General features: G+C 38.7%; 1 long non-coding RNA gene across 1 annotated transcript; it reads right to left on the bottom strand.

Moving 5' to 3' along the window:
• Positions 1 to 10,878: 10,878 nt before the first annotated feature.
• Positions 10,879 to 13,371, bottom strand: LOC146371056 (uncharacterized). The gene is made up of 3 exons (XR_014797216.1): positions 13,221 to 13,371; positions 12,996 to 13,138; positions 10,879 to 12,498 (listed from the first exon to the last, which is right to left on the bottom strand). It is a non-coding gene; the product is annotated as an uncharacterized LOC146371056 (long non-coding RNA).
• Positions 13,372 to 18,016: the final 4,645 nt, after the last annotated feature.

The raw sequence follows: 18,016 nt of genomic DNA, 5'->3' as shown, positions 1-18,016 counted from the left end.
AAACTAAAATGAGAGAACAATCAGGTGTTGCAATAAGGCTACGTCCACACGTACACGGGTATTTTTGAAAACGGAGGTTTTCCGTTTTTGTTTTAAAAAATAATCCCGTCCACACGTAAACGCAGAAATGAAGGAAAACGCTGCTAGGAACATGCCAAAGCAACAGGTGGCGATATATTCCTAACCGTGTAGAAATGTTGGCCAATCAGAAGTCTAGAAGCCTCGGTGGGAAATGGTAAACAAAGATGGGGCATAGAAGCAGAACCGAGTCGTATGTGTGGAGGGACAGTAACTGTTAGGAGTGCAACGATACACAAAATTCACGGTTCGGTTCGGTTCGATACTTTGGTGTCACGGTTCAATATTTTTTTGATACAAAAAAATGTTCATGCTTTTTTAATTTGTCATTTATTAAAATTATAAATATATATTTTAACTCAAACGTACAGTTTTTAAACTTAATGTTGCTGAAACAACAAGGGGATAAAATAATAAATCTATCTGATCAAGAAATCACTCATCTTTGGAAAAGAGAGTTTATTACAGAGAAATGGCTCTTTCCAAAATAAAAGCTATACTATACGCTTCTTCTGGGCTATATTCTCAGCAGCATATTAAACATATCAGGTCCCCATAAGGAGAATCAAATGACTCGGGTAAAGTTTGTAGCATGCGTGCTCGTTGTTTTTGCCTGCTTCCACTTGTCTTTGCACTAGGATGATGTCAGCGTAAATGTGCAGTCATATTCGTTGTGTTCCCACTAGTGCTGTCAGCGTTAATCTCGTTGAAATGACGTTAATGCCACAACACGGCAAATCTCCGTTAACGAGCTACCGCGGATCGCCCCGTGCGTGGGGCTGGACGGCCAACACGTTAACGAGCTAACTGCGCTAATGCACTAGTTCCCACCAATGTAATTGAGCATTGCGTGGCACATCCAACATACTGTTTTACTTTTGTCCATGACGGGCTTACCTTCAGGGTCATACGTCACATGAAAACCAAAATAGTTCCAAACGCCACATCTGAATGAGGGTGGGGGAGGTTCAATTTGCCATGTTGCAAGGAGAGCTTAACTTCTGTCTCGCTAGCTTGCGCTGCGCTCAGTGAATCTGGGTTCGACTACTCCGCCTAGGCTGCACTGTCGAGCGCAGATCCACTGAGCGCTCAACACAGACAGCATCGTCAGAAGGAAAGTTGATAAAATAAATGAAAAATTTTGTATTGTTCGATACATATGCGTACCGAACCGAAAGCACTGTATCGAACGGTTCAATATCGATACGAGTATCGTTGCACCCCTAGTAACTGTGTGTGTATATGTAAGCATTTAAACACTGCAGAGAGTAAAATTAACAGTAACAGTATTGTAGAAATTCATTTCACCGAAACAATAACGTGGCGCACAGTGTGACGTCAAAAAAGGCGCACACCTTTGACGCTGCGTTTTCTCAGTTTTTCTCGTCCACACGTAAATGCAAAAACTGAGTTTTCGAAAATATCCACCCTGGCAGGCGTGATTAGAAATCTCAGTTTTCAGTGACTGAAAACGCCGTTTACGTGTGGACGAAAGGTGCAAACGCATAGAAAAATCTGAGTTTTCAAAAATACCCGGGTACGTGTGGACGTAGCCTAAGATGCCCCACAAATTATGTGTGCCAGTAAAAAAAAAGTTTGTCCACCAAAAGACAGAGGAGAACAGCACAGGGATAAACCTGCAGTCCTGACAACAGGAGGTGTGTCACTCCGCTGATTTTCTACTTAGTGACAGTGTTTACGTTGCAAATGTGCCTTTGTGACATTCATTAGTGCCCTCACTGACAAACAAAACGACAATAGTGATGAGATTTCCGGCTCCGAACCGGCTCTTCAGGTTGTTTTATTGCTTTAATTAATTTATTATTAACAATAATATAAAATTGTGCACAGAAGGAATTACTAATGTAAAAAAAAAAGTGGTTTTATTTATATATGTTTATATATAAATATATAATATGTGGTGGCCCCTAGAGACAAAACGCGTACAAACTCCAAAACACATTTCTAGCGTTAACTGAACTTCCAAAACAGAGCTACCTAGATCACTTAAATTACACAATTGAAAGCATATGTGTATTGTTTGTGTATTTATACACAAGCACTCATATATATTCAAATAATAAAAAAAAATGTTCATTTACCTGTTACTACCACACACCAAATCCAGTCGTTGGTACTTGCTGGCTCGTGTAGCCACTAGGTAACAAAAGCTCAACACTGCCCCTATCATCCTGGAGCACTTCTGTTGTGTTTTGTACGTGCTTTGGAGTTTTTACGTGTTTTGAAGTTTGTATGTGCTTTGTCTCTAGGGGCCACTGTAAATATACTTTTATTTATTCACTCCACATAAAATGTAATAAATAAATAATATAATACAAAACCAACTAGTCACAGTTCAACTTTTAACTATTTAAATTTTCAGCTTTTTCCTTTTAAACAAATTTAAAATGAAACAACACAAAACACTGCAAACCACAACACAATTAAATATAAATTAAAATATGAAAACAAAAAGAAGATGCACATTCTCTGTCATATGGGCCTGCATGAATAAACTTTCTGAATCCTTTATTGGATGTGGATGATTACTATACCTTTCTAATGTGACGTTGTTGTCCCTGTGCTACTGCGAGTGTAACTACCGCCCCTCCCCCCTCTTCCCAGCGTGAAATAACTTTTTCTCGATATAAAAATGAAACTATTGCGATAGACCAATACAAATTAAGTAGCACAGAGCCGAACCAATCACAGCCGCAGCGTCACGTCACGTAACTTGTTACGTACAGCTCAAGTGCCAAGCCGCACATCTGTATTTGTTTGGGAAGCCGTGCGGCTGGGTAATCGAGGAAATGACTAGAGAAAAATCAACCGAGAGCTTGGGTGACCAGGTTACCGAAGAGAAAACAGATGACGGTTCCAATGCCGGAGAGATTGTCGAAAGGAAAGGCCAGAGAAGTTCCGTAGTGTGGATGTATTTCGGCTATTTGAAGTCTGACAAAAAACAGTAACGCGCACTGTAAATTGTGCCGAAAGCATGTTCCCACAAAGTCTGGAAATACTACAAACCTTTTTTATCACCTGAAACAGTGCCACCCACTAGAGCACGCTCTGATTGAAAGCGCTAATTTGTCATCGAAAACAACCAGGGGAATCCCTGCGAAGCAGCAACAGTCAATTGAGTCGGCTTTCTCCAGCGTCTTACCATATGACAAAAAAGCTAAGAGACATAGCAACATAACGAATGCCATAGCTTGCTGTCTTGCTAAAGACATGCTACCAATAAACACGGTCAAAAATGAAGGATTCAAGCAGCTAATTAAGGTAATGGATCCTCGTTACCAACTCCTTGGACATAAACATTTCTCTCAGACAGCGCTTCTAAAGCAATATTAAATAAGTTAGTCAATTTTGTCTCTTCTTCTGTAAAATAAACTAAGATTTATTTTTAGAATTAATATTTTGTTTCTAAGTGGAACTGACAATTTAGCAGTCTGTTTTGTTTGTTCTATTTTGAAACTTAAATGCTTTAGCGGCTACTTTTTGTGTAGTTTGTAATATTTGCCTTTATTTTGCCTAGACTGAAGCCTCATTTTAAGTACATCTGCCCTGTTGAACTTATTATGGGAAATAAATATTTAAATCAAAACAAGCTGCTGATTATTTCACATTTTACTTGTGAGCGACAGCACATTTAAATCTTACATATATAGTTATTTGGCTTATATCGTGATATATATCGTTATCGCCTGAAATGAAAAAAGCATATCGTGATATGAAGAAATCTTATATCGCCCAGCTCTACTTCTACACAACAGAACAACTACACAAGACAGCACAACACACTAAGTATACACTCCACACTAAACGTCACAAATCTCCCACATCTAAAAACTCTCTCTCTCTCTCTCTCTCTCTCTCACTAGCTCGCTCTGTCTCGCTGCTGTTACCGTCACTCCCAAAACTTTCCCCTCTTCCTAAACAACCAAATCCTATGTGTTGACTTTTTTTTGATTGGTCGACATGGTACATTTTTCCACTGATAGGAAAGAGGTGGCTTTTTTCCTTTTTTTTTACTGTTTTTGCGCTGTCCTTAGAAAACGCTTAAAACACACACACAAAAATGTGACTACAGTATTTAGAAAAAGCGTGGCTTATATATATTATCATAACTCTGGATTTACTTGACTGTAATTAAAATTTAAAAACTTTGAAGTCCAAACTTTCAATGTGGGCTGAAATAGAGACTCAGCGAGGCTGCAGCTTGTTGCTATGTCAGCTTAGATCAGTCATGTGATTTGGAGGTGCAGCGTGTCCCTGGACCACGGAAGGTTAATAACACTTACCTTCTTCCATTTCCAGAGTGTAACATCCAATCACCTGTGTAAAAAGCGAAATTCCCATGGTGTTGTTCAAAATGTGCTCTGGCACAATCATAAACATCGCTTGCTACTGAAAACAAGAAAAAAGCTGGTCCTACTATGGGCTGAACCATTTGTAAATGGTGGAGGGGGGGACACTATGCAATATATTCAGTTTTAGCATTTATATTCACTGTTGACTGTAACTACGCTCAAACTGTTAATGCTATCTTATTTTAATAAACTGGAGCTGGAGGTAGCAGAGCTGAAGATGTTGAGGTTCTCTTTAGGAGTGACGAGGGACATGACATACACAGAGGGAGAGCTCAGGTTAGATGTTTTGGAGATCAAGCCAGGGAAGCCAGATTGAGATGGTTTGGACACGTTCAGAGGAGGGACAGTGATTATGTTGGTAAAAGGATGTTGAGGTTCATGCTGCCAGAAAGGAGGCCTAGAGGAAGACCAAAGAGGAGGTTCATGGATTTAGTGAAGGATGACATGAGGGTGGTTGTTGTGAGCGAGGCGGATGCAGAGGATAGGGTTAGCTGGAGGCAGGTGATTCGCTGTGGAGACCCCTGAAGAGCGTAGCCAAAAGGAAAAGAAGTGCTTTTTTCTGTCTGACATCTTGTAAAATACTCTTAATTTTATTACCAGGAACCACCAGATTGAAGAAAAAAAGCATACAATGGAGCCTGAAAAGTGTCCCTCCAGAACTTTATACTACACTTTAAGTGCTTCTCAAAAAGGGCTGCTATTGTGTGTTAATAATATAGTTTTTTTTGTTTTTTTTTTATCTATAAGCGAATAATGTAAACAATATTATCCAGAAATATGTGATAGCCTTTCAGCTCACAGAATATTTAGATGTCTGAGAGTACCTGCATCTTCAAGCAAAATCCAGCATTTAGAGGCTCACACACACATTCTGCAAAACCTAATTAACATTTGAATTGTTTGCTCTTTCATCCATTCACTCAAACTGCTCCCACCTGACACATTAGAATTAACTACAAAAAAAAAGTTATCAACTGTGCTAGATCAGTCTAGCAGTCAGTGTTAAAATGTAAAGATTTCTTTTTAAAATTAACTTTTACAGGTTATAAATTTCGGTTTCATTTTGTTTACCTTTATGTAATTTGAGATATTACTAGTGTAGACATAGTCAATAATGTCTAAGCTGTCTGGACAGAAGTTTCTAATTTAATGTTTTGTTTTTTATAAACAGGCCCTTCGGTCACAACATACTCCTGTGAAAGCTATTTTTACAATACACGTACAACTCAAGAGCCATGGTGATATTTTTTTATTTTTGTGGATAAAAACCTTGTGTAGGCTGGACCTCAAAGATGAAAATCAGACAAGAGTTTTACCTACCAGCTTTTATTTCCAGTTATTTACTTCTGAAACAGACAATCAACTTAGATGATATCGTTTGTTTAAACTAGAGATCCACCAATATGTTTTTTTGGGGGCCGAATATCAATTATTATGTAATGAAATATTAAGTGTTATTTACTTCATTCAATGTTAATTCTTTATGTTCAATATGTTTGGTTATATGAAAAATGGGTGGTTTTAAACAAACTGTGATCTTGTAAATTGTTCATCAGATCTCGATGTAAAAACCTGAAATCCAAAGCTGGCAGGTAAATCTGCTGTCTGATATTCATCTTTTGAAGTGAAACTTAAAGTCCACAGCAAAGAAAATCAAACCTCTTCAGTTGACTCAAAAACAACGAACTTGGCCTAACTGTCCAAATTCTTTTGCAGGGGACTGTAAATCAGTTTAGTAATTTCATTGTTCCTTGTTGCCTAAAGCGATTTTATCTTCAGTTGATAAGTTTGTTGAACACAGTCCAAAGATTCTCACGGTACTGTACAGGTTTTCATTTAGCTCTGGATGTATGTTTGAATGATTACAGCATCTGTATAACACCATACAGCACAGGTGTCAAACTCCAGACCTCAAGGGTCACTGTCCTGCTCGTTTTCCAACTAACCTGGCCTTGTAGCTTTTTAATGGCAAAGCACACCTGATCCAGGTAATCAGCAGGTAAGACAGGAATATTTCAAAAACAAGCAGGATACTGGCCCTCGAGGTCTGGAGTTTGACACCCCTGCCACCCCTGGGACGTTTGTCACTCTTGAGGTATTGACATGCAGTACAATATCTGCTCTGAATTGGCAAAAATAAATGGTCGTTACTTTTTATTTCACTTGCTCACATGTTGTATTTTCACTTGTTCAGTTTCCTATTTACTTGTCTGTCCCTCACACCCGTCTCACCACTAAGCTCTGCAAATTACTAACATCAGAAATATTACTCCACTTTCTCTTTTCAAATCCTCACTTAAGACTCATCGGTTTAAATTAGCTTTCAATCTACAAACATAACAGCAGTGTCACATTTTAACCTGCCCTATTTTTCTGTACTTTTCTGGTTCTATATGTAATGTTGTGCAGTGTAAATATTTTAACGTTGTTAAAATTTTGGATTATGTGAACACTTGGCCTTTGCTTATTTTGAAATAAAACTGCCATTTGCTGTTTTTTTTTTTTTTTTTTTGCTTTTTTTTCCTGAGGTAATATTGAGGTGCCATGTGTTTAAATAAAGACAACAATTGTTGTTTGGATTGAGAAGTTTAAGTGTGGTTGTGTTACGCTGTCAGTATAGCTGCTGTGGTATTATAGCTGTTCAGTTTAACATTGTAGGAAATATTAATTATTTCTAGTGAAAAACAAAGTTGTTCTTTTTACAGTTTTTTGCAATCGCTAACAAGCGCCTACCCATACTTCAGATACTTTTTCTAAACTCTTAACACAGACTCACACCTACAAAACACAATTGGCCAAATGGATAATTTTCTTCTCAAAAATACATTTTGGTAAATATATACTAACTCTTCATTTCAAAATAGAACACATCTTTCTCTCCACACACTAAATGTACAAAAACACTATAAATCTGACTCAAAATGAAATTAGTCTGTCAAAGAATAACACTTGTTTTCACTTCACAAGGTACATGCAGTCAATCAAAGTACACCAGGTTTCAAAATACTGGCTATTATTGACATTACAAAAACTGCATAGACTTTGATTTTTCAGTTTTACAGGTATTTGCATGCGAAACATGCAATCCACCATTTTGACACCAGAAATGTCTTGGTTGGTAACTGTATGTCCACATGTACAGTAATGTTCACATTCAAAAGCATTCCAGTAAAAAGCAAACAAGTTTTTGTTTCTTTACTGTTTACTACAGGAGGTACAGTAGAAACACGGTATGATAGGACAGAGAAAGTTTTACAGTATTGCTTACAGTGAACAAAATATCCATGAAACACACAAGAGCATTCTGAACAAAAAAACAACAGCAAAAAGCCAAGATAAAAAGGGGGGGAGGGGGAGGGGGGCTAAAAAAAGGCAAAAAAGTTGCATCTAATCTCTGCGATCTTCAGGGTTAGGCCACATGTTTTCATCAACATCACATCTGATGTTATCCAAGTCGATGCACCTGGGATAAAACCGCCTGGTATGTCGGATCCACCCTTGGCAATCGTCAACTGTGATGTCCCTGGAGCCAGCATCCATGGCTTCAAGGAGGGACATCTGGTCATGTGGCTGATGGTCATAAACCTTCCACCTCCATGCAGAAAAGAACTCCTCTATGGGGTTGAGGAAAGGTGAATAGGGTGGAAGGAAGAGACTTACCAGTCTTGGGTGGACTTCAAACCATGTTGTTATTGCTTGCGAGTGATGGAAAGCCACATTGTCCCAGGTAATTACAAAGGTCCTCATGTTTTCACCCTCCTGACCCTGCTCTGGAACCAGGCGCTGGTGGAGATCATTGAGAAAGGCAAGCAAGCGCTCTGTATTATAGGGTCCAACCTGACATCTGCGAAGGAGTAATCCTGCATTTGCAATTGCTGCACACATGGTAATGTTTGCCCCTCTCTGTCCTGGCACATCAACTGTGGCCCTTTTTCCAATTACATTTCGTCCACGTCGACGCCTTTTGGCCAGATTGAATCCTGCCTCATCGATGTATATGAATTCATGAGGGGCCTGGTTGGCCTCCAATTCCATAACTCTCTGAAACAAAGTTTATGTAAGTCATGTTATTACTGTATACCATACTGTACTGTAACCTAGCATTGTGTAGGTTACCTACTTGCAAAGTGCAAAGCTTATAGAACTGGACATTGGATTGAATATACACTATACCTGGACATATTGTCGTCGTAGCTCCTTGACCCTCTCACTGTTCCTCTCAAAGGGAACAGTGTAGAGCTGCTCCATCCGCACTCTGTGTTTGGACAATGTCCGCGTAATGGTTGTGAGGCTGATTCTATCGATATTGTCAAATATCTCATGGTCCGCCACAATTCTAGTTTGAATTTCACGCAGTTTTATTGCATTATTTGCAGTGACCATTTCTACAATGGCAAGCTCCTGATCATTACTGAGGAGCTTTCCTCTTCCCCCAGAGGGTGGAAGATGTTGCATTCTTTAGAAAGACAAAAAATTCAACATATGCATTACTGTATGACCATATTGACATGTCAAGTGAGAATAGAAACAATCCATGTAAAATGCAATACTTACCTGTTGGTTTGTTGAAAGATGCGTATAATGGAGGCAACCGTTGACCGCCTCAAATTGGGCTGCACTCTTTCACCAGCCTCTCTTAGTGAAAGACCATGGTTGATTACATGGTCAATGATAGTGGCACGAATTTCATCACTGACTACTGTTCTTGCAGCCCTTGGAATGCCACCACCACGCATTCTTACACCTCTACCTTGCCCTCTCCTTGGGCCTGCTCTTCTCCCTGGGCCCCTTGCTCTTACTCTTCCTCGACCAGACATTACAGTGTTTGTCTTTTTTTTGTTTCCAAAAACATCACTCCTCAAGGTCTTGCCTTATAAACCCCACTGAGTCTAAGCCAGAATGGAAGAAGCTGTGGTTGGCCCAATTTACCCAACATAAATCAGCTGTGTGTCAATTATTCAATTGTTTGTTTATTATCAGCTGAGATATATTTTTGATATTGATATTGTTTTTGTACTGATATCATTGCAGAAGCAGAGGTTTTTATACTGTATCTAAGGTTTGGAATATTGTTTTTGCTATTGTGGGATGTTGTGTGTTAACATTCGTTGATACTACAAAAACAGTCCATAATTTTGTTGGGAGGTATAGCTTGTCTGTTAAGAAAAAGTAAGCATTGTGGAAATGTGTTCACTGACTGCATATTGGGTGAACACGACGTGAAATGTGTGAATGGTATGGCCACAACAGACCGATGCTGTGCTAATTGTGTTTAGAGTTTTGCAAATGTGACAACTGTTTGGACAAACGCTTGTTAGCGACTGAAAAAAACTGTAAATAGCAGGGTCCCCACGGGAATAGCAAAATTTAGAACTTTCTTTCATGTGTTTTTAATTATGATTTTCCTCTTTACAAAAAATGTACATGAATTTAGCAATTAAAATTAATTTTGTAAACCATGTAGAAAAGTTGATCCCACCAAAACCCTCCCAGTCAGGTGGTCAAACCAGGTAGTAAAAACGGGTATGGGCTCAAAATGTGGTCATAAATATTTTGTACTTGTAAATCAGGATTTGTATGTGTAAAAAAAATTTGTGCGTGCGTAAAAAAGATTTGTATGTGTTAAAAAGATTTGTGTGTGCGTAAAGAAGATTTGTATGTGTAAAAAAAATTTGTGTGTGCGTAAAAAAGATTTGTATGTGTTAAAAAGATTTGTGTGTGCGTAAAAAAGATTTGTATGTGTAAAAAAGATTTGTGTGTGCGTAAAAAAGATTTGTATGTGTAAAAAAGATTTGTGTGTGCGTAAAGAAGATTTGTATGTGTAAAAAGGATTTGCAAGTTACAAGTACGAATTTTGACCCTATTTTTCTTCCTTTAAGCTGATTGGTCTACGTCATGTCAATCACAAATTAAACAATCCAATCAGAGAACAGATGGGTTTGTGGGGCGCGGGGGGGGGGGGTGCTTTACGGACCTTCAGGTCCTGGAAGGGTAACACAGTTTGAAGATGGAGGACAGCGGTGGCGCTTCTGCGGCGCAGGTAAGCTTTAATTTATGGTTTACTGGAACAAGCTAATTGTCCAGACATATATTTTTGAATATCATGTTCGGTTACTACACTGTAACTTTTTCACGGTGCCAAAAGCTAGCTTAAAAAGGGCTCTCAACATTAGCCCTAGTGTTGCATGTGTTCAAATAGTCTCCTGTGTGGCACGGTCTGTCTGCTTAAACATCAGCATCGTGGAGAATTATGTGTTTGGATTTAAGTTTAATCCCGATGAGACGTCGTTTTGGTAATAACTGGAACTGAAATGCTCTGACTTGACCTTAGCACTGGTCCCAGGTCACCCCCGAGTTTGTGTTAGAGTAATACTACAGTAATTACAATATACAACAACTTTCAGCAGCTACTGAAAGTTAGGGGACCTAGCTTCAGTGAGCGTTTTGGGATTTATGACAGCTTATAGGCAGTGACATTAAGAAGTACTCTGTTATACAGTACCAGATTGACCAAGAATGCTTCTGTAGTAACTGTAGTGCAGTGTCTGTCTGGTGTCAGTAAGCTAATGTCTGTTGATATTTGTTTTGCTGGATGTGTCGTGTTCAAAAATTTAAGAAGGAATTCAGGAGAAAAAGATTTATAAAGATTGAATTTGCTTCAGCAGTTGAAATTACAAGTTTATAGTGCCAACCTTTTGTGTGAACCAGCTTCCCAAAAAGGATAATGCTGAAACGGGCTTTACAGCTTATATACTGTGACAATAAAAACAGATGCTGATTCTAAGGCCCAGTTCACGGCATCTTGTTCAGACTCCCTAACCCAGAGACTAATCTAACCATTATCGTGTGTTTGTAAGCATGCTGCAAAAAAAACCTCTGTGTCCCTGCAATATTTCAAATACAGCGCTGAATGATGCTCTCAACCTTCAAACATGGAGTGCCAACATGCTTATGAGCACATTTGCATTGTGTACATCTTAAAAAAATAATGAAACAGCCTTATTTAATAATTTTGTAAGCTTGTAAATAAATTTTCAACCCTAACAGATGTCAAATGTGTTTAGGGACTTTTAAAGTCTTTCTTCATCGGGTTATGTGTTTTGAAGTGTGCTATACTAAATTTGTGGGTCATCTGTGTCATCATGGGAACGTCCACGGGGTACTTCAGAGAAAACCCTTCTTAAATAGGAGAGTGTATGACACATCCATAGAGAAACGTGTAAATCTTTGAAAATTGTCTGATTGTTTTACTTAACAGGTGACTGTAAATCAAGTAACATTATATTCAACAGCATTGGACTGTGTGTAACATTTAATACAGCTTTAGTATTAATCTACTTTTTTTCACCTCTTGTAATCCATGAAACTGCTTCAAACAAAGAGATGATGTGAATCGGATGCATGACAATGACTTTAAGTTAACAAAACAACCCTAAATAACATAATCATTAGTTCCTTAACTTCAAATATAAATGTTAATGGTGGGAACTGTAACTTTAATTTTTATATTTAAACTCGCATAACAATATTCCCAAAAAATCAATAAGCCTAAGTAACAGTGAAACTTTTGGCTATGTAAAACATTTTTCAAGCATGGTAAAGTTTATTCGACATCCAGTGTCTACAAATTGCTTTTAAATAAGGCTGAAACCTGTGGCACAATTTGCAATGCAATCATCAACATGTTTGGAAAAGACATTGTACTCGTGGAAGTGCCCAGGCACACGCAACGTTCCAAAACATGTAGATGATATGAGGTAGTCTGCTTTGACTACTTCAACCTTCATGGTACCAGTCGGAATTTCCCACCCGACCCAAAACCTCATCAGCTGGCTGAGCTGGAATGGAGTGGCTGTAAAAATAATCAATGCATTAGAAATCAAATTAGATTCAAATTTTGAATCACAATGCAATTACACTTGCCTGTTTCAATGTAGGTCTTCAGAAATCCCACTGTTTGCATTTGGATGCTTAGTGGGTAAGGTGGATCATCATTGTCTTCATCATCGCCCTCATCTCCTGGCCAAACAATGTGGCTAAGAACAGCCTAAAATGAGATTTCAGAGACACACTTAAGAATGCAACTGCCTTAAAAACAGTTTTTTTACATGTTAAATTTGTGAAGGGACTTTTTTCCGACACTTGGCATTTATATATGGTGTATTCTATGGGGTGCTCATGATGGCACTGGATTATCTGGCAGCCTTTAAAAGAATTTCCCTCAGGATGAATAAAGTATTATCAATCAATCATTTTGTCTCACTTAACGTATAATGGTAAAAGGACTGATTCTTACTTTTCTACTCTCCCAGACCCTTCAAAGATTTTTCTACAATAATTATCATTCTCACAATCACATTCTTATTTTCAGTACTTCCTACCAAAAATTCATACAGAACGGGGAGCCAGGGATCTTAACAAACTGCTGATCAGTAGATGACCTGCTCTACCTCCTGAGCTACAGCCTCCCCTAAAAGCAGCATTAACTGTCATGCCATCTAGCCTTATCACTGTAGTCTGCACCTTAGAAATGCATTGAAATACCTGTGCAGTAAGAATGCTGTCTTCATGCTGGGGAAAAAGACCACTGAGGCTGTGTCAGGTCTTTGTTGAAGCATAGTCAACAATCCGGTGTCCTTCAGACCTTTTCTGATGTGTTTTGTCTGCCTTTTAGTTCGGCCTATCACCTAAAACCATAATTAAAAATAACCACATGACATTTGCTTAGGTGATGACAATCTAAAAACAATTTTTAAAGGGCAATCTTACTGCATGATGGAGAAGCTGTTGGAACAGCCATCTGCGGTTTTCTGCACTGACGGGTGGCAAGTCCCAGGAAATGGCCAAATTGTTAAGGTCATCCTTCTGCTGCTCAGTGAGGTGTTTATTACCATCAAGCTTATGGATGAGAAAAGTTCCATTTCAGTATGTTGCAAATATATTGCCTAAAAAAACTGCATTTTCTTGGGGGGGGGTATTTACACTTATATAAAAATGAGTTAATTTAAATTATGATTTCACTAAGGCTTGAAGTAAATTTGTATTCACCATGCAAATTGTAGAACGAATATCTAGATCTGGCACATCATCGGGATGGACAGTGACAGTGTCTCTATCAGCATGGACCAACATGTGAATAATAGCCTTGCTGAGGCCATGCAATCGTGGCCCATCGTTCAAAAATGAATGCTCAATCATTCTGCCTGCTACCACAAATAAGTCACTGTCTGCTAGTGATGGGTCGGTCGCGAACGAAATGGCTCTTGGAGCCGGGTCTTTGACGTGAACGACGCGAGCCGGCTCCTTGTCACGAGCCGTGTTTTTTTTTGTTGTTTTGTTTTTTTCTTTCTCTCACCCTCTCTCGCACTTTTTTTCGCTTCACTCCGCATGCGAGCCTTGTGCTTTGTGCTGGGGGGAGGGGGGAGGGGCGGTAGTTACACTCGCAGTAACACAGGAAAAGAGCCGCAGGGAAAGAGAGAGAAAGAGACAAGGGACAACAACGTCACATTAGAAAGGTATAGTAATTAGTGATGGTAAATTCGATTCTTTTTACTGAATTGAGTTTGAATGAGTCACTCACCACAGTGAATCGGGTTTTTTGAATCATTTGAGTTACTTAGTCAGATGATCATAGAGTGCAAAAAATGTACATTTTCACTCAAACTTAATTTGTTTCTCTTTTCATGCATATCCTACTGCTAAGATGAGTGATTGAAAAAGAAAAACTATTTTTATAGAGCAAAAAAAAGATTTCTAATGGGAACATATATTCATTTTTATTTTATTAGTATTTTCCTCAAATGTGTCAAATATATATTTTCTCATCTAAATGTCCACTAAGCTGTGAGCCAGGGGCCGGTAATTTACCTTAACATTGGTTGCCAACCAAGAAGAAGAAGCTGTGAGCCAGGAGGGAGCAGTGTTGCCAACTTAGCGACTTTGTCGCTATATTTAGCGAGTTTTCAGACCCCTTAGCGACTTTTTTTCTAAAAGAAGTCGCTAAAAAAAGACGTGAAAGCGCGTATTGCTTTTACTCTCAACAAGCAGCGGGTGCTGTAACGCAGTCAGTTCTTCTTTTACTCTTATGCTGTTTTGTGGATCACAAGGTTTAAAACTACTTATAAACACAAACACAAAGTAACTCCACCAGAGTGCTTATTTCGGGTCACTTTTGCCGGTCCAAGCCTGGGTAAAGGAGCAGGGTTGGAATTGTGACATTAAAAAAAACAATAATTGCTAAAAGAAATTTAATTTGTAGTTCTAAATAAACTCTAAATGCATTTAGGACGTTTTTTACTCACTTTATGTCTCTTCCACGATGTTATTTCTCTCTCCAACAACATAGGTTACAATTAGATTAGCATGACCAATTATGCAAATTAGGCGATGACGTCATTTAGCGACTTCTAGCGACTTTTAAGACAACCAATAGCGATTTTCCTTACTGAGGAGTTGGCAACACTGGGAGGGAGGGGGTGAGTGAGTGAGTAGCTGTGTCCCAAAACGTCGGCTGCTTCCTTCGGAGGCCGCATTTGAAGGCCAATTACGTCACAGCCAGGTGACGAAGTTTTAAAATTACACTTATTAATCTTTCTGGGTCACAAAATAAACTTTTAACATATTTTCAGACGAGAAAGTAGCTGTGTAAACTTCAAATATTTGCTTGGTTTAACAAGACATCGCATATTTGCAAAAGTGCACCGACGTTTTCGGAGATGTCTGTTACCCACCCGCTTGATAGCTAGCCGGGGGGTTCAATGGTCACTCAATGGTCAATGGTCATAGGACATTGACTCCCGGCTTCATCATTTTCAGACCCCCGCTGTCTTTCACTACTCAGGTTAAACATGATATATAAGTCACTCAGATAACTTAAAAATGTAATTGTTTGGCTTTTTTCTGTGTTTTATTTGTTCCGGAGTAAACAATTCTATCACTGTTTTTTGCAGATAGTGTGTTATTTACCATAGAGTGATTCAGAGTTATTTTTAAAAATTTTTTTGGTTAGGCCCCCCTTTGTTTTACAAGAAAATCTTTGCCCCCCCCCCCCAGCACAAACACATTCTCCGACCACACACATCCACATTTTGTTTTCAAATTCCACTGCAGTTTATTTCACATCAAAAACAATAGTAAACAATTAAAAGTAAACTGCAATAAATTACAGGTATAAACTACTAACTCTTTTACGCTACGTCCACACCTACCTACACAGCTTTTTCTATGCGTTTGGACCTTTCGTTCATACGTAAACAGCGTTTTGAATCACCGAATACTGAAATTTTTTAAAACTCCTGCCAGGTTGGAGATTTTTTCGAAAACTCAGGTTTTTTTCGTTTACGTGTGGACAAGGAATATGGAGTTTGTCACGCATCGTCAAAGGTATGTACCTTTTGTCACGTTTTTGACGGCGGATAAAGACAAAATAGTGTTACTGTTAGTCTTACTATCTGCAGTTTGTACACGCTTACATATACACACGCAGTTACTGTCGCTCCATTTAGAAGACGTCATGGTGTAATTATTTTACATGTAGTTGTTTTTTCCCTGTGTAATAATATTCAACATTGCTATCAATACATTTTTTAAAAAATGCCCCTCTGTGCAAAATGGGTTCAAAAACATAAACAACTTGTGGGATGCTGTTTGTTCGTGATTTGGAGAGGGGGAACAAGTTGTGGCAGGATCAGCCTGATATTATTTGCATCCCACTGTAACTTTACTGTGTAACCCATATGGAAAGGAAATAGAAAAAACTTGCATAAGATGTGGCCTACTTCATACAGTGAATCATATAAGGCTTATATGATTTACTCATGAAAGTGGCCACTTTCTCATTACTTTCATATATTGTTTTGTTAAGTAACCAAAACATACAAGTTTCATTTCTATAATTTTTCAAGGGATCTTATATCTGTTTTCACTCTTGTATGCTTTTCATACAAGTTTCACACAAGACAGATACAAACTTTATAAGATTTACATATATATCTTTTCCATGTGGGAAAGAACTAAAACCTCCAAAGTTAAGGAGTAATTAGTCATTATAAGAAGTGTGTGTGAACTAAAAATCAACAAGGTCAGGTACTGTTTGTCCATGATTTGGACAGCCCATCGCGTGCTCGCCACGCAGGGGAAACTAATTCTGTCGGGGATACCTACCTTGGCACTTGTGCAGGTAAAGCCAAAGGCAAGATATGCTTTATCATATTTGTATTTGGCTTGGAAGGAAGTTGGTTTGGAAACATATTTGGCGATGCTTCATCTTCTGCTTTGCGTTTGCATGGGAGCCCTGTCAAAAACCTGTACATTATGCTAGCAGTGTCCATGCATTCTTTTTTTATTTTTTTTTTTTAATTCATACCGCGCCCCCCCTGCAATGGCTCTGCCCCCCCCCCTCACACACACACACACACACACACACACTCACACTCTTTGGGAAGCTCCGCTTTACATGAAGTAAAAAGTTGTTGATATTGTAAGTTTTCGCTTTAATATTTCCAGCTGATAAGGAGACATATTGCGTTTCAAATTCATGCCCATCATGCCAACAGGTTTTTAAACATTCACTTTTTCTGTCATGGCAGTGTCGCACTACGGAGTGCTGGTTTTTACTCAAATTCAACATTTTTAGATAAAAATTCAACTATGAGTTTTATTTATTTCACTGTAACAACAAAAAGTTAGTGTTCATCCTCCAGCTTCACTGTGTTTATGTTATACTAACATAGCTGTGTCACTAGCAATCACGTAGCACATCATTATATACCAGCTAGCCCGACTTCAGTAACCCTACAAAAGTCACTGCTGTTTAGTTTTCTGTCTCCATTTATGTTGGAAGTGATAGCAGAGCTGTACATTTTAATTTTTTCAGAAATCTCTCAGTCAGAACATGCTATATCATGTTTACATGGAAACTAGCAAGCCAACTTCCTGCTAACTTCTAACTCCGTTAAATTTGATAAATTCTGTTGTCATGGACGCCTGGATGTTAAACTTCATTGTTACACTTGTGGTGGACGTATGTGCCGAACCAGGAGAACACTAACACAGGAACAGTGTGTCAGGTCACGGTCCTTACAGTTACCTTTAATAGTCATTCTAACCCTTTTGTGTCAAGTTGTTTGCATGCTATCAGGCCAAAATTGGTGTTTTTTCCATTGATTAAGCACTGCTTCCAGCCAAGAGTGATACCATATATGCCCTATAGCTGCAGAAAAGGCTAACATTGTTATCTTTTTACAAAAAAACAGCTAAAAACAAGAGGATTTTGGACAAAGTTTGTGTTCTTTATTCTTTAAGCACCGGTTCGAGCACCGTTTAAGCACCGGCACCGTTTCAAAAGTACCGGTTTGGTACTGGTATCGGATAAAACCTAAACGATACCCATCCCTAGCGAAGACCCTACAAAAAAAATCCAAAAATCCCCAACAGACAGTTGACCCCCCATGAGCAAGTGCTTTGGCGACAGTGAAAAGGAAAAACTCCCTCTTAACAGAAAGAAACTTCTGGCAGGATCAGGGAGGGACAGTCATCTGTTGCAACAGGTTGGCGGTAACATAAAG

Source organism: Perissodus microlepis, chromosome 16 (assembly GCF_051167445.1).
Source record: "Perissodus microlepis isolate ML-2025 ecotype Zambia chromosome 16, ASM5116744v1, whole genome shotgun sequence".
NCBI classification, from domain to species: domain Eukaryota; kingdom Metazoa; phylum Chordata; class Actinopteri; order Cichliformes; family Cichlidae; genus Perissodus; species Perissodus microlepis.
Note: the sequence above shows the minus strand (reverse complement) of the source record. Positions and strands in the feature narration are given on the sequence as shown.